Source organism: Grus americana, chromosome 2 (genome assembly GCF_028858705.1).
Source record: "Grus americana isolate bGruAme1 chromosome 2, bGruAme1.mat, whole genome shotgun sequence".
Lineage (NCBI taxonomy): Eukaryota > Metazoa > Chordata > Aves > Gruiformes > Gruidae > Grus > Grus americana.
The window spans coordinates 72,853,160-72,875,954 of NC_072853.1; the positions used below are offsets into that span (position 1 = coordinate 72,853,160).

Here is a 22,795-nt window from a genome sequence, read left to right on the forward strand (position 1 = left end):
TAATTCATTGGTTTATTGTCACAGTTTCCTCATCCTTGTTATGACAGTGCTAATAGCTCTCAGTATTCTGTTTCAACTACCTGTTACTGATTTTACAGAAAGGGACAAGAAAGAATTTAGGATTGGTGTTACTAACTGAATCCATTGTTTTGGAAACTGGATAACATTTCCTGTGTTCCTTTGTGGTAAACAAAACTTCCTGAAATAGGGACCATTATCTCACCTGAAGCCAGAAAATGTTTGCCTGACTAATTTTAGGTAAAGAATGGAAGAATTTTTTATTTAATTAAAGCGATCTTCCTACTCTTGCAAATGAGAAATAGTCATTTGTCAGTTCAGCCAAATTTCAGATACTGTTGCAAGCAACAGAGTTTTGCCTGGAGGCAGTTGAAGATATATGAAATGAGAATTTCTGTGGGAGGGTTAGTATCTGTGTATGAAGACATATGCTCACTCAGGCAGTTTGTTGTTTTAGGGTACGTATTCTCCTGTTGACACTGACAGACAGTCTTACTGAAATGCTTTAAATCTGGCAGAAGGCAGCAAACCGTTGCCTCTTCACTTCTGTTTATTTCCCTCACCACAAAATTTTTGTTTTAAATGGAGCATTAAGATTTTCAAAGAACTGAGTCCCCAGGCCAGACTTTTTTCCTGGGGGAGGTTCTACATATTACTTCTGTGCTCTGGGCTAGGTTTTTTCTAAATGTTTGCTTTTATGTGCTGTAAGCTTACTGTTCCCTGAGTTAAAGCCCTCCTAATAAGCAGTGTGTTATTTTGGACTTTGGAGTTATGATATACTTGTTCACCTCTTAAACAGCTGTCTCTAATATTTCCATTACTTACTGGGGGACTAATGTTATAATGTGTGGTAATGTAGGGCTCCGTAAAAGCTTGTGGACACGAATACAATTTTCTCATTTTCCTCTTTGATTAACAAGTGCTAATTACATCTTGCAAGAGGATACTTCCTATTTGGTTTGTGAGGGTTTTTTATGGTTACATTTTATGCCTAAGCAAATATATAAACAGCTATTTTTCGCTCTGTATACAGCCATAAATTATTTGGTTTAAAGTAAGGACACTAATATTTGTATTTCTTTCACAATGAAGGTACAGAGCCGAATAGATGGTAGGCTGTCTCTTATGCCAGAGTGCTGGAAGGAATGATTTCTCAGTGTCTAAACAGACATAATTAGATGTGTGGAGCGGTGGTTTTACTTTGGGGACTTTCTACCACTTAGCACTTTGTTTATTATCTGCATGAGAAGATATTATATCATTGAGATCCTTTGTAAATGTTGAGAAGCATTGTGTAAATTTGACGTTTGCTTTTACAAATGTACCAGTTGATTTATTTCAAGTACTGCCTGTTGTGAATGGCAAGTCTTAGAATCTTGCTTAGATACCTCTTCCTCCTGCTTTTCTCACTTTAAGTAATATGTCGTAGGGCACCCTATAATACTGCGTGTGGTCTCCAAAAATAAGCGAAGTCTCTGCTTAGAAGTAGAGTAATTGTGTAGTTCCGTTTCCCTATGTATAGGGACAGAGTTGCTGTAATTTTATTATCCCACAGTTGCCTGTTGCCACTTGTAAACTGATTTCTTGGCCCATGGAAGGTTGAGATTGTGCTCTTTCAAGCACCATTTAAGCAGCATATTTGAATGTCCATAATTTTGCATCCCTCTGATAATCTCTAAAGTAGTGGGAAATACTTGTAGTTATCTCACTCTCTGCAGTTCCATTAAAAACTGTCAGTGGAAATGGTGAAACTGGGTATGACAATAATTCGAGTACATTTTTTTAAACTGTTTTCTCACACCCTCCCCCTGTAAGCTTTCCTACTGGTTTTGTTTTTTCTTTTTATTTTTTTTTTTCACATCAGAAAATGAGAAGTTACACATTATGCAGTTGAGTATTATACCTGAGAATATAGCAGGCAGCTTTCCTGAAGCTTTCTGCTCACTGTTGAAGAAAACATTGATCATCATAAGGCATGCAATTTTATTGAATGTTTATGAGGGCAGCTGTGATTTATTTTTAATGTAGTTATATATTTAACTATTTTGCATTCATATGAAATAGGACTTTTTTTCCTCAGTAGGTGTGGGAATCTTTACTCTTTTCTGATGAGTCAGGGAAGGCTAGAAAAGGTTAAACAGAAAGCACTGTCTTTCTCAGTTGAAGGGATCCTATGTTTGTTTGCCACTGTTAATGTCACATATACTTTTTCTAGCAAAGAACAGTACTCTGAAAGTGGAAGTTGAGCCATATTCATAACAACTAAGTGAAGAAATCCACTTTGTGCACATACCTATACGCATGTACACATACACACTTCTCCATAGGTAGCTGGGGTTAATGCCAGTTGGCATACTGGAGGGGGTTGATGATTCTGCCTAGTTGCTGCTGCTGGTTTAAGGCTGTTGCCATACTTGCATTTTTTGAAGAAGATGATTACTTGAGCTGGTTACAGTAAGTGATAATTATCTGATGTCTCCTGAGCTTCACGTGACTTGTGGTGAAGAGTTGTGAGTGAGGTCCGCAGTCAGTGCTTTGTATACAGGAAATGCATTGTCTGTAATGTCAGGGGTGTGCAGCTACTGCTGGTCCCGCCTCAGCTCTCAGAAGCAGAGGGAGAGAAGACAGGAATGGAGTTTGAAGCTATTGTGGAATTGGATAGGAAGGTGGAGACTTTGAGAGGGAAGTACAGTTCAGTCTTCTAAGTTTTCAGTAGCCCATTACAATAGAATATTACTGAGAAACTAAATTGCCCACTCTTTATAAACAAACAAAACAAACAGAAAACTTGTAGTTGACACTAAATCTTATTTTCTTGACTTCTGAGTTCCTTCATAGTGAATGCTTTGTCCACTGAAGGAGCAGAGAGGTGTCTAATGCATTTTGAACTGTGGCTCACATCCTCCATATGAATCTGTGCTGGTTGCTTTGCATACTTGTGAAACAATGAGGGTAGTGTTTCCTGGTGGCTGAAGAGAAGGTGCAGAGGGTGTCTGCCAGCCTGCAGCAGTCAACACACAACTCTTTGTTGATAGTCCCACTGAAGGCAAGCATGCCTAGACCATTGATGTTCTATGTTTGTACTGAAGTCTGATGTACATGAATGCTATCAAAATAAACTGGTTTTGCTGATTGCTTTATTAATATTCTTGTATCACAATAGTTAAGAAAGACTTCCATCGTCTTTACAGACTTGTAGTGCTGTTCCTGATTAGCAAATAATTTGGGTTTTGTCTTTCTGGAGAGCAGTTGTGAGGTTATGAAAGATAGCTTTTATCTTTTTCAAGTTGTGCAATTCTATGTAGGTACTGTTTGAATTATGAAAAAGGTATTTCTTGCAGTCCAAAGAGATTTAGTAATGATGCTGAATATGATAGTAGACACTTTACTGTTGAGAGCAGTAGATTGTCTTGTAGTTTTTTTCTTTTTCTTGTGGTTTCCAGCAGTGTAGCGCACTCAAGCAAAGTGAAAATGAGCTTTGCTGTAATATTCATTTGGGGGGTGGGGGGAGAGCATTTTATGGTTGACTTCTAAAAATAATATTTACTTAAAAAACCCCAACCCTATGGGTTCAATCACTCTTGGTCCCTTTCATACACAGCTAGTGTTGGCTTGTGTGGCTTTGAGTCAGTGTCCCCAGAAGACAGAAGGCAGCAGGAGGCCTGTGAGAGGAGGGCGCTGCTGCGTTGTTTGCATGGCTGCGCTTGCCAGAGTTATTGCTTGGTTGGTGAACAGCCTATTGGTGAAGGCCAAGAAAAGTAAGGGCATATACTTTAGATGTCAGCCTGATGGAAATAACTGTACCTTAACGATTTTTTGTAAGTTTTGGGCAGATAGTATGATAGCAGTTTGTACTTTACACCTGTTAAACACATACCTGTGTTTATGGTTTTGCTGATTGTATTATAAATGATGCCTATGAATCTTAATATTTTTCTGACAAATTGGATGGAGGAAAAAAATCTTTGGATTGTCTCCATTAAGAAAGACTTAACTCAAATGATTATTTCCCTTCTTGTCTTTCTGTATAAGATATAACCATGGAGAATTGTGGAATAAAACTGTTGTGGTTTTGTTGTATGCTTTGGGCTTTTGTTATGTATTGTTGGTCACTTCAAGACCAACAGGTAGAAGATGTAGTTTTCTCAGTGTTATAAATCTATTTTCCTCTGTAGTTTCATGGCAGGCTAATAATTTTCTCTCCTTTTCATGCTTTCCTGTTCACTCCCATGCTCTGACCCCTCTATGTGCAGGGTCATACCACTGGACTAAGCTGGTAGAAAAGTAAGCTGAAAAAATGGAGTTGGCTACATACTTTATGGCAGCTGTGTGATTTGGGGGGGGGAGGTGTGTCACTGAATAAACAAAAATTGACTGTACAGACTGGGAAGATAATGCGTGACTAAAAATCATACGGTCACTTAGGAAGAGTTGAAAGTTGTAAGTGGGATAAAGAGTGACAATTAGGAATAGATATTTCATTGTCCATGAGTAGCTCTGCATGATTGTTACAGTTATTAATGTTAAATGTGTCAGAAGGAAGTTCTCTGAATAACAGCAATACAAATATTGAGACTGTTCAGTATAGACATACTTGAATGCAAGACCATTATGTTTTGCACTCTACAAACATTGTGGCTGTGAATCTGGTCAGCATATCAGAATGGCTGGCTAAAATTTGTTAGGTTTAAATAAAAGCTTGGAATAGTAGATTCCCCTGAAAAGTCAAATTTCCAAAACACATTTCTTCATTGTTAGGTGCCGCTTACAAAAACAAAGGCACCCACTATGTAGAGGGTCTGCTGCATGTGATGACAGAACATTTAGCTGGTGGTAATGGAGTATAACAGTACAGTAAAAATGATTGGCAAGGGAGATCTCTGCCTTGAATCATCCTCATCTAACTTTCATCCTGTGAAATACTTGGAGTTGATGTGAGAAATTCTTATTAACAGAAGCTTCTTGGATTCCAAATTACAAAATCCTAGCTCCAACAATTTCATTTGAAGTCTGTAGGCTATTTGTATGTACACTTTAAATTGTGTAGCAGTGTAACATGGTATGAAGCATTGAAAGCTAATGCCTACTGGTAGCCTTACTCTAAGTATTCATAACTGCTATGGCAGTAGATGCTTACTTGTTTTTGTTCACTTAAATATCCTGTTATTGGTGTCCAGGTCTCCTAACCTGCTTGCCTGTCTGCATCAGCAGTGTATATAGGTTATTACTTTTTTCTGGGTTACTTAGGTTTTACATCAAGAAAATGAAAGGACACGGTGCATAATCTTCACCTTGGTTCCTTTTACTTGTTTCTGGCTAAAATAACTTTTCTTTTGAGTCGGAAAAATGAGAAAATCACCAGCTAGTTCTGTGTGTATACTGTGCCTTAATTTTTGTTCTTGATTGGATATAATGGAAAATCCAGCTAGAGTAGAAATGTACTGAAGAGATGTGGTCACAGGTAAGACAGTCCTCTCTTTGAACATGCAGTTTAGGGAAGCAAATTTGGAAGCCTTATTGTGAAGATCAGAAATGCATAATCGAGCCAATCTAACTTCCTCTACAACAGGAAGCTTGTGGACTGGAGAAAGCCACATGTGATAATCTTACAGAGCAAGCTGAGGAAACATGGCCTAGATAAAAAAAGCTATTTTAGGGTGTGTGTAAAATCGTTAGGTTAATAGTAGCCAGAGTTTTATTTTTCAGTAGTTCACTTTCAGTAAGGAAAAGCGTATTGTATGGGATTTTGTGTAGTTGTTTCAGCTTATTGTTCTTGTTCATGAACTGGGTAATGGAATAGCATGTGGTTATGAAATCTGAAGACAAGAGGTGTTTGAGAGTAAATGCAGGTACACGAAGCTGGGATGGCAATTCAGAAGTCTTGAATGTTGGAAAGATAGCTTGAAAGAATCGGATGTGATTTAGAAGAATAAGTGAAATGCTTTATATTTAGGTCAAAATAACATAAACAGTTGCTCTCCATCTTTTATTTTTAAGTTGTTCCTGCCACCCCATTCCCCATCCTGATCTAGGACAAACTGTGGATTATAAAATGAGAGTTAACAATGCAGCATTGTTCAGAAAGGTGTGTGTATCTGTTGGCATGAATCTGGAGGACATGTAGAGTTGAACCTTCTGCTCTGTTCTATATTGTAAGGTTAAAGTACTGTATCAGTTTTGGCCATTGTACTTCAAGAAAAATGTAGGCACAGTTAATTTGCCTCAGGAGGGTAATGGTAATGACCAGCAATTTAGAAAAGATGGTATGTGCAGAAAGAAAGAATTGGTGTTTTTGTAACCCAAAGAAAAGATCAAGGGAAGTGATAAGCTTTTAAGCGTGTGGAAGTTCACTACAAAAAGGTGAACATCTGCCCTTGGAAGATGTGCCTTGCTTACTAATGGAAACATGGACTGTGTGTCCTGCTCTCATTGTGCACTTTTTGCTTGTGTGTTTTATAAGAGTTATTTCTGTCCAGTGTCTGGACAGCACTGAACAAAGAGCATGTCATCTTAGGATTCTCTGAAGAAATACACAAATTAGCAAAATCACTAGAAGATGGATCTTCATCTAACCGGGTAGATGTATAGATAGATACTTCAGTTAAAACTCTTGAGCAGATAGAAGATGACTTGCTCCCAGATTTGCCAGCTGCTTAGCTAGTAATGGACTAGTTTCCCCATCTCTAAAAATGGATCATGTTCTCCACTTCTGTAAGGCATTTGAGTTTTACTGAAAGTAAGTGATATAAAAAAAAAGCTAATTTAACATAAGTAGCACTGATTTTTTTTCTTGCACATTACAGTGCAATGTGTAGAGTCAGATATATCAGAAGTCTGTGTGTTTAACCTTCTTGAAGGCTGTGACTAATTTGCTCTGATAAAGATGATTGGGTCCCTTCAGAACTGTGTCATGATCTCTTAATATTTAATACTTTTCTGAAAGGTAACAATCACGTGATTTATGTTAGGTCTTCTGCTGGGTGTGTCATCTTGTGAATCTGCTTTTCTGGCCCTTTGAAGCTTCCCTATTTTTTTCCAGATTGGGTAAAAATTTGTGTTATTACTGGGAAATCCTTAGTTCTTGTAAAATTCAGAGTGTAAGTCACTTCTGTGGATATAAAACTGCTTACTATTCCTATTCTATCAGTATGCTTTATCAGTATTTTGGTAATCTGTCCTCAAATGGAGAACAAAATTAGAAGTTGAGACATTTTCCCTTTCTACTTTGATATGCAAAAAAATGGGAAACTGCTAAGTATTATACTTCACCTGCCTGAGTAATGGGGTAATAATTTGTTTCAGAATAAGCAGTTGGCAAACATCTCTTCGATCACTGCCCATCTTAGCTTTCCTTACTGCGTATTTCCTCCATACTATCATGTTGTCACAGTATCAGTATCTTAATTTTTTTTCCTCCCTTGTACATAACTCATCTGGACAGGCAATACATAAAGCTAACAGTTTAAACAGGTAAAGTGATAAGCTTGAATATCTTAGTAGGCTCGTGTATAATATAGCAAATACAACACATAAGCTCATAATATATGGCAAATATTACTTAAGTGTAGGCAAGTTACAATTGCATTGCGAATAGAAAAAATTTACTCTTGTCTGTTAAGACATTTTGTTTACTTTTCAGCTGCTTAGTATTTCCTTCAGACATTGCTGTATTAACTGGGTAAAGGAAAAAAAATTAAAGGAATTCATTCAATATTGCTAAAATTTTAACAGATAACACTTGGAGAGGCTCAGGCATCATTTTTCAGGTGTCACTTTTTTTTAGAAGTGAAAAAACATTACTTCTTAAGCATCAGGTCTGTGTTGGTTTAATAACACCTTTTTTTACAAAAGCTGTCACTATAAATGCTAATGTTTAACTTGTGGGTGAGAGATGAAAGAATATAAAAAAACCTCTACACCTAAAAACTGGAATACGTATGGGAAAACTTCATCCAAAAGACTGATCATCTGGGGAGCTGCTCATGTGAATGTGTGCTGTTGAGGAGGCTGTTTTCTAGCCTTATCAAGAACAATTCATCGTTTGTTGTGCTAAGTGTTCATGATTTGGATAGAGGGCGACATATATAGAACTCAAAAATAGATAACTGCTTATTTGGGAGGACAGGCAGTCCTCCCACTTAAATCATATCATCTGAAAGGCTAAAAAATGTTGATGACTTGTTCCACCTCTCCGTTCTACCCTGCATATGTTGTTTTCCTCACTGGTTCAGTTCACTGCCTCTTTTTAGAAGGAGTCTTTTGGCTCCTTCTCCCTTACACAGGGTTTTGGATTTTGAAGTCTTAAATGCTGGGAAACTTTCCTCCCCTTCCCCTTCCACCTCAAGCTCTGCCAGAATTGAGCCTGGAACTTATTTGAATTTCTGTTGTTCTTCTAGGACAGCCATAAGACCTTGTGAATGGAAGACCTCTTTTGCTTCTACGTTCATGTCAGAATGGCCTAGGCCAGTCTGTTGCCCTATGGTTCCTACCACAGGCACTCTACAGCAATGTATTGGGATTTTGCCACCAGTGTTACTGCACCATCCAGATGGCTGTAAACCTGCAGAGGAGGTTAGTACAAAATGTGATCCAGGAATTCTTGACACTTTGGTCAGGCCTGTCTGCTTTGGATGTATCATAGAACAAAGGGAGCACTTAGAGACTGCATGTATGCTACTACTTTGTCATTGCATATTCTGTATTTTTCTGTTCCATCAGAGTCCTGGTGGACCAGTTCAGTTGTCTGCAGCTATTAAACAGGTATCCATAAGAATCCCTTGAGATATTAGCACAAGCCTAATTTATTGGTTACTGTGGTTGTCTCTGTGTATTGGAAAGTACAATATCCAGGTGGGTAAAGCATCCCATTTTTAGTTCTCCTAAACTTACCTTTACTATCTCAGTATGATATCATCTTGAAAAGAGTGATCTAGGCCAATGAGCTGGAATTCAGATCAATTTTCCATCCAGCTGAACTAAGAAAGCCTGGTTTTTATTTTCAGTGTTTCTACAGTAAACAATTCCCTTAAAGCATCCTTCTCAGACAAGAGATGACTTATTAAACTACCACTGTGTAGTCACTGGCTGCCCAGTAAGGTGTTTAACTAAGTTCTTGTCAAGCCTTCTCTCTGTGTGCATCTCCTACTTGCAACTGTTTTTTTTAAGCGTGATTGAAACAAGATGGATAACCAAAGTTTAATGGGACAGATGGGCAAAGATGTGGTATGACAAGTCTGTCTCCTTTGGCAGAAAAGGTTAACCAGTTCAGTTGTATTTAGTGTGTTAAATGTTGTCCTCTGCTTGATATCTTTGGTGTGCTTATTTTTTGTCTTGATTTTTTTTTCTTTTCTTTCCTTCAAACCTGTTAGCACCTTCCCTAGGGTTAGTTTTCACAGACTGAGTTCTGAAGAACTCATTGGGGCCAACTTTGAAGTTCAGGGTCAGCGAGGTAAAAAGGGAAAAGCCTGTTTCAGGTCTAAGTGGCCCCTTTCCCAGTCAGTTTCAAAAGATCTTAATCTGGCATGTACTCTTACATTCAGTGCTTTAAAAGTATAGCTTGAACAAGCATCAGTTTAGGGGAGAGGGAAAAATATGTCCAAAATTACTAGCTAATACTGTTAAATAATAGTAGAGGCCACTCAGAATAAAAAAATGTAGGGTCAAAAAAAACCAGAGCAATCTTTTTATTTCTGGATCTACTGCTTATGGCCTCTCAAGCTGTAGCTCCATTGATACTTCTTTCGCTGTAGCCAAGCCATATCTTCTGTGGTTGTTGACTCCAATTGTGAGTTTAATGAGGTAACAGATTTGATTGGAAATAAGTGCTGTTGGAGGGGATACCTCATTGATTTGCATTCTTTGGTCTGGGTCTGCGCTGGGAGACTGACGTGGTTGAAAACCCAGAATTGTTCTTGGTTATTTTTCAGTCGTATCAGTTCCCGCATTGAGTTTCTTTATTGCTGTGTAAATTTTTGCTAGCAAAGCAGAAGGCTGGCATATTGGAATGTGAGAGAAGATGGAGTAGCAACTACTTACACAGTAGTGTGTTGGTGAATCTTTAACCCTGGTGTAACCATGTGATACAGCTTCTCAGGCATGTCTACTCTCTCTCGTAAAAATTCTAGTATTTTCAGAAAAGTTACTGAAAAGTAGTTTGAAATGCATTGGAGAACAGAAGTTTAAAGGAGGCTTTAAAAAGTATCTGATTTAAATTAAAAAAGTGATTGTATTACTCAAATGCTGCACTCTCCAATTAATGTATAGCTGAATTTGCAAAACAGTTCTATCATATTCCCTTTTTTAATGTTTTCTGACAGATTAATCCTTTTTTATGGTGACCTGTTTCTCTCTTGGCTTCTAGTCAGATGTGAATTTTGAATTGTAAAAAAGCTTAAGTTGCTACCAGCTTTATACCTTCAAAAATGATGTGTCAATTTAAATACATTAGCTGGTTTTTACAAAGTGCCTGACAACTTCTGGAAAAAAATTGGCAAAGTAATAAGCACCTAAGTATTTGAAGAAACTTAAGTAATTTAGTGAAGTCTAATACATCTCTGCCATACCTAATGTTGTACTGATTGTTTTCTCTATGCAACTCTAGAAAATTGTTCGCATCAACCTTATAGGTAACTGGGGGGAAAAAGTGAACTCTCAAGAAATAATCTTTATGCCCTAAATTACATATCACACCTTCAGATTTCTCTGGACTGCTGTACAGTGCAACAAATAACAAATTCTAAATTTTATTTACTTTTTTCTCTTACCAATGCAATGCCTATATCTTGATATGGCTATTTTATTTAAATTTGCCAAACCTTTTTCATATTAGGATGAAAGCTTACAAGTTAAGCCAGATGGGAAAACTTTTTTTTTGGAATCATTAGCTGTAAGAGTATAGTCTCGAAATTTAACATGTTAGTGAATCTGCCATTTTTCTTCTAGAGTATTAGGAAATAAAATCAAGCAACCTTTGAAAAGCATTTATTACACAATGATGAAAATGTAGCATCTTCCTGTGAAAATGGCTTTGTTTAAAACTTTCCATGATTGAAGTGAAAACTAATTTTTTGCAGTTTTATTGATTTTTGGTTTTCTAGCAGTTTTTTACAAATGAGCTCAAAAGACGATAGGTTTGTTCTTGTTTTAAAAAAAAAAAAGTACAGATTTTTGAAGCAGTTAACAAAACAGCATTGCTGTTTTCTGTAGAACTCAACTTATCGTTTCCATACTACTGCTTTTAATCAAATGTGTACTTGAATGTCAACTTTTTTGTTTTCAGTGAAGTTGAAAGTTGGGAAGAGTGCTCAGTGGTTCTCTTTAACCTTTGGAAATCTAACCCGTGCATCCAATCCTGCACAAATGCTATGATTACAATGACTTGATAGGACTAGCCAACAGCTTCTTTAAATTTATATCTGCCTGTTTGATGTGACCTCTTACTTTCTCATTACATTTTCTGTCATTAATAATGGTGTGCTTTTTGTAATGGTATGTCCAGAGTGCAGAAGAAAGTTCATTCTGAAAAAATATAAAACCTAGATGTTCTTTGTCACGCTTGGCTGGATTTAAATGCAACATGCTCTTGGTCTCAGTGTTCATACTTTGTATTTTTCAGTCTCAGCAACCCAAGTTTAACTAGTGGATTTTTTTTTTTGCTTAATTGTTTGGAAGTACTACTCTAGTGAATATGAAAACATTTAAAATGTTTGCTGTAGTATCAGAGGTGAGTCTAAGAAAAGTCTTAATTGTAGCCAGTGTTTAGTTTGTCTGGAAATACTGGCAAATGAAGTCTTATTTGGTTTGGGGAAGCAGCAACAGGACAAAGCTGTTCACAATGAAATTAATAGGCTGGATTTCTTGTCCTTTTTAGTTTTGTTTTGTTTTTTTTTTTTTCTAGATAGTCTCAGTATTCTGCCATTAAAAGTGATTTTGTTCTACTGTCCATAGATTGTCTTGTTTGTTTATTTTGCCATCAAACTTCTGCCAATCTTTTATGACTGTTCAGTTGGGCTTTTTGTTTTGTTTGTCTACCAATCTACCTTTTTCATGTATTCATACTTGTAGGGACTGCTAATGTAAAAATGGCTTCATTTATTTGCATTAGGACTGGTGTATGACCTGGGTGGATGAAACTGAGTTCTCTCCTCTCCACTTAATGGCATGTGGAAGCTCTGCCTCCTCATAACTTATAATGAGCTAGGCATATGTCCATTGTCAATTACAATTTCTATGCTTAGGTCCATCACTTATAATTGTCTGCTTTTACAGTTACAGAAAGACATTTGGTGGATAGGTGAATACTGCGTGCTTCAGGTTTTTTGAATCATATGGGCAGCTGTATATTTCTTAGACAGGTGGGGTCTTAATTTCTCCTCCCCCTTCCTCCTCTTCCTTTTGTTATATAGTCTTGGTTCCAGTAGCAGCAGCAGATCACTTTTTCATTCTGTCTCTGCTTCACCTGTTATCTTAATTTTTGTTTGTATGGTAGCAACCTAGGAGATGCAGATGTAAGAGCAATGGGGGAAGGAGAGTGCATCTGCTAGCATGGAACAGAATTGGTCAGAGCTGCTCCCTGCCTGAGAGTTAAGGATCATTTGCTTGCTTGAATATGAAAGAGGAAAATGTGGTGAACAGGAAAGGGAGAGTAGACTTCTGTTGTGAGAATGTCCCAAGATGTCAAATCAGCCTTTGCAACAGTTTAAAATGAACAGTACTGATACTTCTGTGAATTCTCTTGTACTGTTGGGCATCACTGGTGCTTCAGCATATAAACCTCTGTAGCTCACATGAAGTCTGAATTCTAGAGTTTAAGCTCTAGTCCTGTGGAAATATCAGTACCAGTGCTGAAGGTCAAGATGCCATAGGGACAAAGTATCCAGGACTCTAGTCCTGAAGAAAAGCCATTGCTATATTGGGCTGTTTGCAAACTATTCTAGGAACTTCTCCCTTTCAGTTTCTCCTTTCCTTGTCCAGTCTTGCAAGTAATCCCAAGTTCTAAAGGATTAACAGAACTCTGTTTTATTAGTCTGCCTATTTAGCTTTTAATCTGACAGTTCTTTTCTCATTTACCTATTCAAAGCAGAACCCAAATACAAACATTGCCTACTTTAGAAATAGACTTTACATGGACAAATTTATGGGTCCTTGAAGAAAATCTCATGGTTGTTCTTTTTATACCATGTGTACATGGATTGACAGTGGAAATAACTTAAAAGTATGGTATTTCTCAAGCTTGTGTTGTCTTAGATCTCTGGGAAGACAGAATTAAGAAACTAAATCTAAAGCAAGTAAGTAAAAGTGGGAAAGTGAAGGATGGATGTGAAGAATCTTATCCTTAGCGCAATACTGTGCGTGTTAATTAAGTACAAAACAGTTGTTAGCAGCAGAAGTTACTTTCTGAGCAGACAGCTTTACGATGTGAAAACAGACTTTATGTGTGAATGTATGCTTAAGAGCTATATGGCCTGTCTGTATAAATGCAGCCATTTGCTTTCTATGTAGAATTTATATTTGCGTATGGATATGGCAAAGGGGCACAAGTTTTTGTGAGAAACATTGCAATTATTTCATCATGAAATTCTTTTTTCCCCTTCATATGATCAGGCTTTTCTTTTTAGAGAAACAAGCATATGTTCTGATTTTTTTTTTGGGGGGTGCTAGGTTTTTTTTGATATCCGATGTTTCTCTGTATTTCAAAAAGCTTTAGCCCTGCAAAACTGCTAAGCTAAATTTGGTTAGAATTTTGGTGTTTCTCTATATGTGCTGGAGTGTGTGTGGTATTTTCAATTTTTTTAAACTATCTGCAGCGTCACAGTTAAAGGTTTGGGAAGTACAACTTGTTAACAAAACCTTTGAATTCTTTACCATTCTTCATTTTATTTGAGATAACATAACCCACCATGATTGTCACCCTTATTTTGTCAAATTATATTTCCTAATTCTTTAGGTCTTCATGTTTAGTCGCATGCATTATCCTATTCAGCAGTTTTTAACTTGAAATCTGCTTGTATCTGATTTGTCAGCAAGTTCTGCAGTTACTCTAGGCAGAATTCAGCCAGCTTCTCTAGGATGAACACCCTGTGGCCCCAGCATGTAACATCAATTTTTCTTTACCTGTATTGTTTTCAAAGCTTTTCTTCTAGAACACTTACAATTTTTTGACTATTTTCCATATACATTGAAGAGAGAGAAAAAATGTTCTTGTAATGTTTTTTGTATTTCAATTTCCCCTTCTGGATTTTTAATCTACAATACAAAGGTTTCAAGATTAGAGGTTTCTGCAGTTACTCACATAAGGATGGTTGAATCTGTTCACTGCAATTTACCCTATGTTTCCAGAAATCTCCTTTATAATCGTTTTCTAATTAGCTGACTCAGCTTTTCTTTCATCAAATTCTTGTCCGTTAGTGAGTCATCCTTAACGATGACTATTTGCCTATGCAATTTTCTGCTGTCTTTAAAAGTGTTTGAAGAATTAATGAACAATTTTATTCCACTCTAGCTTTTGGCTTTAGATATATATCTAAAGAATAATCAGAACCTTTATGGAGTTTGGATGTTTTAGAACATTTGAGACTTAGCTTGCAACATTTAACAATTTCTAGCATATGAGAGAGGTTTCAGGAATTGTATCATAGAATGGCCTGGTTTGGAAGGGACCTTAAAGATCACCTAGTTCCACCTCCCCTGCCATGGGCAGGGACACCCTCCACTAGACCAGGTTCCTCAAAGCCACATCCAACTTGGCCTTGAGCACTTCCAGGGATGGGGCATCCACAACCTCTCTGGGCAACCTGTTCCAGTGCCTCACCACCCTCACAGTGAAGAATTTCTTCTTATATCCAATCTAAATCTACCCTCCTTCAGCTTAAGGCCATTACCCCTTATCCTATCACTCCCTGCCCTTGTAAACAGTCCCTCTCCAGCTTTCCTGTAGGGCCCTCTATAGGTACTGGAAGGCTTCTGGAAGGTCTCCCTGGAGCCTTCTCTTCTCCAGGCTGAACAACCCCAACTCTCTCAGCCTGTCCTCACAGGAGAGGTGCTCCAGCTCTCTCATCATCTTTGTGGCCCTCCTCTGGACTCACTCCAACAGCTCAATGTCTTTCTTGTACTGGAGGCCCCAGAGCTGGTCGCAGTCCTCCAGGTGGAGTCTCATGAGAGCAGAGTAGAGGGGCAGAATCACCTCCCTCAACCTGCTGGCCACACTTCTTCTGATGCAGCCCAGGATATGGTTGGCTTTTTGGGCTGCAAGCACACATTGCCAAGTGTTGTTGAGCTTCTCGTCCACCAACAGCCCCAAGTCCTTCTCCTCAGGGCTGCTCTCAATCCACTCTCTGCCCAGCCTGTAATTGTGCTTGAGATTGCCCTGACCCATGTGCAGGATCTTGCCCTTGGCGAACTTCATGTGGTTCGCACAGGCCCACCTTTCCAGCTTGTCAGGGTTCCTCTCGATGGTGTCTCTTCCCTCCAGCATGTGGACCACACCACACAGCTTGGTGTCGTCAGCAAACTTGCTGAGGCTGCACTTGATCCCATTGTCCATGTCGCCGACAAAGATGCTAAATAGTGCCAGTCCCAGTAGCGACCCCTGAGGAACACCACTCGTCACTGGTCTCCACTTGGGTTGACTGTAACTCTTTGCAACCACCCAGACAATTCCTTATCCACCGAGTTGTCCATCCATCGAATCCATGTCTCTCCAATTTAAAGACAAGGATGTTGTGTGGGACAGTGTCAAATGTTTTGCACGAGTCCAGGCAGATGATGTCAATTGCTCTTCCTTTATTCACCAATGTGGTAACCCCACAGAAGGCCACCAAATTTGTCAGGCACGATTTGCCCTTAGTGAAGCCATGCTGGCTGTCACTGATCACCTCCTTATTCTCCATGTGCCTTTATTCCCTTGTTTGTTCATAGTTGCTTAGGTCTTTGTCTATGAAAAATGTGTAACTAGCTTGGTGACAGTGAATTCTTCTGACCTTTTAAGTAGTCAGAGATTTCTCCTTGAGGCTTGTGATTCTTTAATATTGACACCTGAGTTGCTAGTTTTTTCCTCTTCTAACTTCTATCTTAATAGCAGAATAGAGAGTAAATTCCAACCCGCTTTGTTCATCAGTGTTTTCAAGAAGCATCTGCTTATTTCCTCAAAATACTTTAAAAGCAAATGCTGCCTGATGTTTGTAAGTGTTGACATGTGCAGACTGAAGAAAGCATCTTCTGCAGAAAATTCTATTATTTGTCACATCTGTATGAAGAGTGATCTATTGATAAGGATAGTATTCATTTTAGTTCAGTCTCAGCTGGTAAAAACTGAGTTTGCAGTTTGACATTTTAATGTAGAACTTTTTAAAAATTTTGGAAGTAAATTTGATTTTCTGGACTGTGTAAAAACATTATAAAGGGAGATGGAAAATCTGAGCATTGAGAACATGGAACAGCTTACTGTGTTTTTACTTCCACATAGTCTAATCTAGTGCATATGATTTCTTAAAGAAAATTGCTTGCAATAGTAAATCTGATTTTTTTTCAGCAGGAATTTTAACTTTAAAAGAAGTCCTGTTAGCTAGCTTGTTCTACTTATAGCTCATCTTGCACCTGTCAGATGATTTAAAATAGTATTTGGAATCTGTGACTTCTTGATTATTAGTGAATCTTGACTGCTTGTGCGCATTTGGTCTCAGTGAACATATGCCTTCTAAAGCCAAGTGATGCTGCTCTTGCCTAGAAGCCTTCATGCTGTGTTATATCACATCACCGGCTCGAATATCTAAAATATGTGGAGGTATTTACAGGTTTTTGTTGCAGACAGCAAATAATATACTAATATCTCTACTACCGTGACACTACCCTGTGGTAATATAAATTTTGGGTAGTTCAACTTTTTATTTCTTAAAAGAGCCTTGAAACTGGCATTTGCCTTTGATAGAGAAGCTAAAATTACTTAGTTTTAAAAAAAAAACCCACCCTGTTTCTTCTGAGTAGTGGTGAACTTGCAAGGTCTGTAGCTTATGTGACAAAATTGTTTTTCTTGAGGAAATGGATGTCTTCACCTAGAACATCTGTCCTGATGTTACCTGAATTTTCCTTTTCCAGTCCTGTAGTTTTGGGGTTGGAAGACCAGCTAGCACAGTTCTTCAGGAGTTTATTAAAGATTGGAGTCAGTTTATGGCTCTGGGATATCTGACTGGCAGGACTGGTGCTGTACTGAAAGAGCTAAGTGCTGGGTCACCAACTGTGTATCTTTCAAAAAAGGAAAAACCAAAGAAAATCCTGCCTCAGGCCTCTGAAGGGTAGCAGAAGGCTCAAATAGGTCTTACTGATGGATCTTCAGGCATTAATTATTGCATATCAGGTATTTATGAGCTTGGTGCATTGCTAGCACTGACATTAAATCCTCTCTTGCTGCTGTTAATAACAAAAGCTTTTCACTTGTGAATTGCTCATTGTGTTCATGCTGCCTGTGATATTCACTGATGAAAATACTGTCTGTATTCTCTAGCTGGCTGTTACTCTAAGTCAAGCACACTCAGTAGCCCTCCCAGAGTGTGTATGTGAAGTAGCTACGGCTTTGAAGAAGAATGTTTGCTCTCTGTCAGCATCTGAGGTGTCAGTAGCCCAATTTAAGATTGCAGTTGTTTCAGGAAAAGAACTATCTTATTGATTTATAAACCTGCTTTCCTAAAAGGACTGCCTATTCCATAGCTGTCAGGAGAGGCAGTGTCTGCTGTTCGGTGTAAGAAGGAAAAGATTTGAATAACTGTGGTTTGAACTTACCTGCCAGTACTGTAATATCAAATAACTGAATGCCTATGCAAAGACTTACTGCTTTTAGTTTCAAGGTACTATATATCTGTGTATTCATTTTGTTATGTGTTGTAATTAAATTGAACTAATGATATACTCCTAATATTTGAAGCAGTACTATAAGATAATGTATAGGTTTTTTGTATAGGATTGGCAATATTAAGTAATGCATACTGATTGTTCACTTGGCATAATAGAAGTATATTTTAAATCTCAAAGCAGTTGAGAGAATGGAAATGTCTGAAGGATCCCTGAATAAGTCTGTCTATTTTTAGATAATTTTCATTCAACCTGAAAAGCAGACGGAAGAATGAAATTGTTGCCTCAGTCATTGGAAAGCTACTTTAAAGTCATGGAATAGGAGTCTAGTGAATCTCAGTTGTTTGTATGACAGCAGTAGCCTTTGTACTTTCATCGTATTCTTGTTTTCCAAGCTATCCTCTTGAGCTCTTGTAATATTTACAGTGATATTCTGATAGGGAATATTTTGTCTCCCTGCTGGATCAATTTATTCTTTTTCTTGTATAGCAAAAATTGTTGTAAAAAAGAATGTAAACCCAAAATCTGTGGATTAAATTGGTTTTGAACTTTTATTATTTGATTAAAATATTGTTTGTGTGGTCCTTTGAAACCTTGCCCATTGCAATTTCTTCCTGCAAGCAAGGTAAGGCTTTCTTAAAATCAGTCTAAAAAGTATTGGATATGGCTGGGGAGAAGTAGTAACTTAAGAAAGCCTTTCAAAGAGTCTTATTTGAGGACCTCTGTAAATAATCTTTTATTTTATTCTCAAAACCAATCTACTGGGAGAATTTGGCATTAGGAGAATCCATGAGTGTGGATATTTGTTCCTGGGTTTTTTTCCCCTCTAAAAGACCAATTTTTAAAAACAAAAAAGCCCACTCACCCCAAACACTGAGCTGGTATGGAGGAGTTTTATGACAAAGATTTGGCATCCGTGTTTGCTTCTGGAAGCAACTAATTTAGGCCTCTTCATTTGTATTTATTACTCCTCTATGAATTCCAGGGTGGAAGAGTGGGAGTAGAAAGGACCACTTGGATCACTGCGTCGAGTCCCCTACAGTGGTCTCTTAGAAATCCACAGGGCTCTGCTTTGAAACATCTTCTTTGCCAAATACCTAGCTCTCCCTCAGCCCTTCCCTTGTGAAATACTGATGCATCATACGATTGTTTCTGGTTTTATGTCTAAAGAGAATATTTAAGTGATGCATCCAAAAATCTCACTGGCCTTTTATCCATGACGGGGTGACAGTGGGAGTGCACAGTGTCATCCTTATAAGCCTTTGCTTTATTGAAACTCCTCAGCTGATAGTGAAGTTACATACTCCAATGCATACTATTGAACTTATTTTATTAAATATCATCTTGATTCTATTATTCCAGTCCACAAACCCATCTTTTTCCCAACCTTATCACTTGTTCCTTTTTCACAGCAACAGGTCTCAAGATCGCCCATCTAGGTCTAGCACCAAGATTATGAAAGAAAATAGTTGCCAGATAATTGAAGGTGCCCTCTTGTCAGCCTACTAATTTTTTTTATAAGCCTTTAGACTTTCTTGTAATCATCTTGTTTATCCACATTATTTTTTTTGTATTAATTCTGATCTTTAAATAACAATTTTCCTTGTGGGAGCTATATTTAAAATGTTTTGCACTAGCTGACAGCAGTCAGTTATAGATTGAATGTAATTTAGGCTATTATAATTTTATCAAAATTGTATTGCTTTTTATTCAACTTCTGAAACTATTTATATCCCTGATCATTCACTCAGTCTGTTCTAGAAACATTTGCAGCATTTATATACTATACTGTATTAATTACTACATTAATGTATACTATGTTAATGCAGTATCAATATACTTTATTATATTAAACTAACCATATATGTCTGGACAACTTGCTGTCCTGAATGTCCTTGCATTTATGCCTGTTTCAGGTAGTATGTGTAGTAAATTACCAGAGTTTTCTGCTATCGCACTTTGAAATTTCACATGGCAGTTCTTTCTGAAGGGATTATACAGACCATCCTGGTTTTACCAGAGTAGCTAATCTCAGTTGGTTTTATAGAATCATAGAATGGTTTGGGTTGGAAGGGACCTCAAAGATCATCTAGTTCCAACCCCCCTGCTGCGGGCAGGGACACCCTCCACTAGACCACATTGCCCAAAGCCTCATCCAGCCTGGTCTTAAACACTTCCAGGGATGGGGCAGCCACAACCTCTCTGGGCAACCTGTTCCAGTGCCTCACCACTCTCACAGTGAAGAATTTCTTTCTAACATCTAATCTAAATCGACCCTCCTTCAGCTTAAACCCATTACCCCTGGTCCTGTCACTACACTCCCTCATAAACAGTCCCTTACCATCTTTCCTGTAGGCCCCTTCAGGTACTGGTAAGCTGCAATTAGATCTCCCCCGAGCCGCCTTTTCTCCAGGCTGAACAACCCCAACTCTCTCAGCCTGTCCTCATAGGAGAGGTGCTCCATCCCTCCAGTCAGCTTCATGGCCCTCCTCTGGACTTGCTCCAACAGCTCCATGTCTCTCCTGTACTGGGGCCCCCAGAGCTGGACGCAGTACTCCAGGTGGGGTCTCACCAGAGCGGAGTAGAGGGGCAGGATCACCTCCCTCAACCTGCTGGTCACACCTCTTTTGATGCAGCCCAGGACATGGTTGGCTTTCTGGGCTGCAAGCGCACACTGCCAGCCCATGTTGAGCTTCCCATCAGTCAATACCCCCAAGTCCTTCTCCTTGGGGCTGCTTTCAATCCATTCCTCGCCCAGCCTATAGTCATGCTTGGGATTGCACCAACCCACGTGCAGGACCTTGCACTTGGCCTTGTTGAACTTTATGCAGTTTGCATGGGCCCACCTCTCCAGCCTGTCAAGGTCCCTCTGGATGGCATTCCTTCCCTCCAGCATGTGGACCACACCACACAGCTTGGTGTCGTCGGCAAACTTGCTGAGGGTGCACTCGATCCCGTTGTCCATGTCGCCGACAAAGATGTTGAGCAGTGGCGGTCCCAGTACCGACCCCTGAGGGACGCCACTCGTCACCATTCTCCACTTGGACATTGAGCTGTTGACCACAACTCTTTGAGTGCGACCATCCAGCCAATTCCTTATCCACCGAGCGGTCCATCCATCGAACCCATGTCTCTCCAATTTAGAGACAAGAATGTCGTGCGGGACAGTGTCAAATGCCTTGCGCAAGTCCAGGCAGATGACGTCAGTTGCCCTTCCCTTACCCACGGACGCTGTAACCCCATCATAGAAGGTCACCAAGTTTGTCAGGCATGATTTGCCCCCAGTAAAGCTGTGTTGGCTGTCACCAATCACCTCCTTATTTTCCATGTGCCTGAGCATGGTCTCCAGGAGGGTCTGCTCCATGATCTTGCCAGGCATGGAGGTGAGACTGACCGGCCTGTAGTTCCCTGGGTCTTCCTTTTTACCCTTTTTAAAAATGGGGGTTATGTTCCCTCTCTTCCAGTCAGTGGGAACTTCACCAGACTGCCAGGACTTCTCAAATAGGATGGTGAGTGGCCTGGCCACTTCATCCGCCAGTTCCCTCAAGACCCGTGGATGCAACTCATCAGGTCCCATGGACTTGTGCACCTTCAGGTTCCTTAGATACTCTCGAATGTGATCTTCTCCTACAGTGGGCGGTTCTGCATTCTCCCAGTCCCTGCCTTCTGTGCCCTGGGCAGTGTGGCTCAAGCATTTGCCAGTGAAGACTGAGGCAAAGAAGTCATTGAGTACCTCAGCCTTCTCCATATCCTGGGTAACCAGCTCGCCTGCTTCATTTCGGGGGGGACCCACATTTTCCCTCGTCCTCCTCTTATCACTAACATACCTATAGAAGCTTTTTTTGTTGTCCTTGACATCCCTGGCCAGACTAATTTCTGTCAGGGCTTTGGCTTTCCTAACCTGCTCCCAGGCTGCTCGGACAGTTCCTCTGTATTCTTCCCAGGTTACCTGCCCTTGCTTCCACCCTCTGTAGGCTTCCTTTTTTGTCTGACATTGCCCAGGAGCTCCTTGTTCATCCATGGGGGCCTCTTGGTGTTTTTGCCTGACTTCTTCTTTGTTGGGATGCATTGCTCCTGAGCTTGGAGGAGGTGACCCTTGAATATTAGCCAGCTGTCTTATTTCATCTTGTATTTGATAATTTCCATTTTCTTGTCCCTGTTGCAATTAATTTTCACATATTTCATCTTTCTTAAATGGAGGTAAACTATGTTTCTAGTATAATTAACATTTGGGCCATACTAGGTAGTTACTAATCTGCAAATGATCACTTATATTTGAATAGTGCTGATTAGGAAGAGGATCAAGAAGGACTGTGTAGTGGTGGGAACTGCTTGAAAGTGTTGACCAAATGCTTGCTTGATTTCTTGGAAAATTTTGAGGAGATTTAATCAAGATAGTATATGCTGCTTACAAACTCCTTTGAGAAATTAAGCACTCTAATTTGCAAAATGATAAACTGTTTTCAGAAGTTAAATAAATGTAGTTAAGATGTTTCTGAAAAGTATAGGTACCAAAATAGCAATGTCTTTTAAATAATTTTCTTGCAGTAACCGAAAGAGCTTGGTTTTGCAAGCGTTTCTACTCAGTTTAGAAATGTTATTTCCTTACTATGTATCTGTAGAAGTAATTAGAAATAATCATAAAAGTTTATACGTTAAGTAAAGACTACTTAGATAAGTAAATCAGGAGAATTAGAGGTTCAAGTGCACAGTGACTTAGGTCCATACAGTTAGAAACATCTATGTGATGAGCCAGATTTTCATCTCACAAGAGCTTCTACTTTTATAAGCATATTTATGCATTCTAATTTATCTGTAGGAAAGCCTTTATGAAGGCTTTCATTACTTCTGCCTTTGTGTATTAAGTTCATCCTTGTTTTTTCAAGTGTAGTCAGCTACTCATGTTTCCGTTTTATTCCTCCTTCATTCCAAGGCC

The 22,795-nt window shown here is 38.9% G+C and overlaps 1 protein-coding gene across 2 annotated transcripts in view; it reads left to right on the plus strand.

Moving 5' to 3' along the window:
• GALNT1 (polypeptide N-acetylgalactosaminyltransferase 1) overlaps positions 1-22,795 on the plus strand; it is a 94,437-nt gene that overhangs the window by 16,438 nt on the left and 55,204 nt on the right. The window contains exon 2 of one of the 2 annotated variants that reach the window (XM_054818707.1): positions 8,420-8,589. The gene's annotated coding sequence lies outside the window, so the exon portion shown is untranslated. Of the gene's footprint in view, positions 1-8,414; positions 8,590-22,795 lie in introns of both variants that reach the window. The other variant, XM_054818706.1, reaches the window with a different exon arrangement.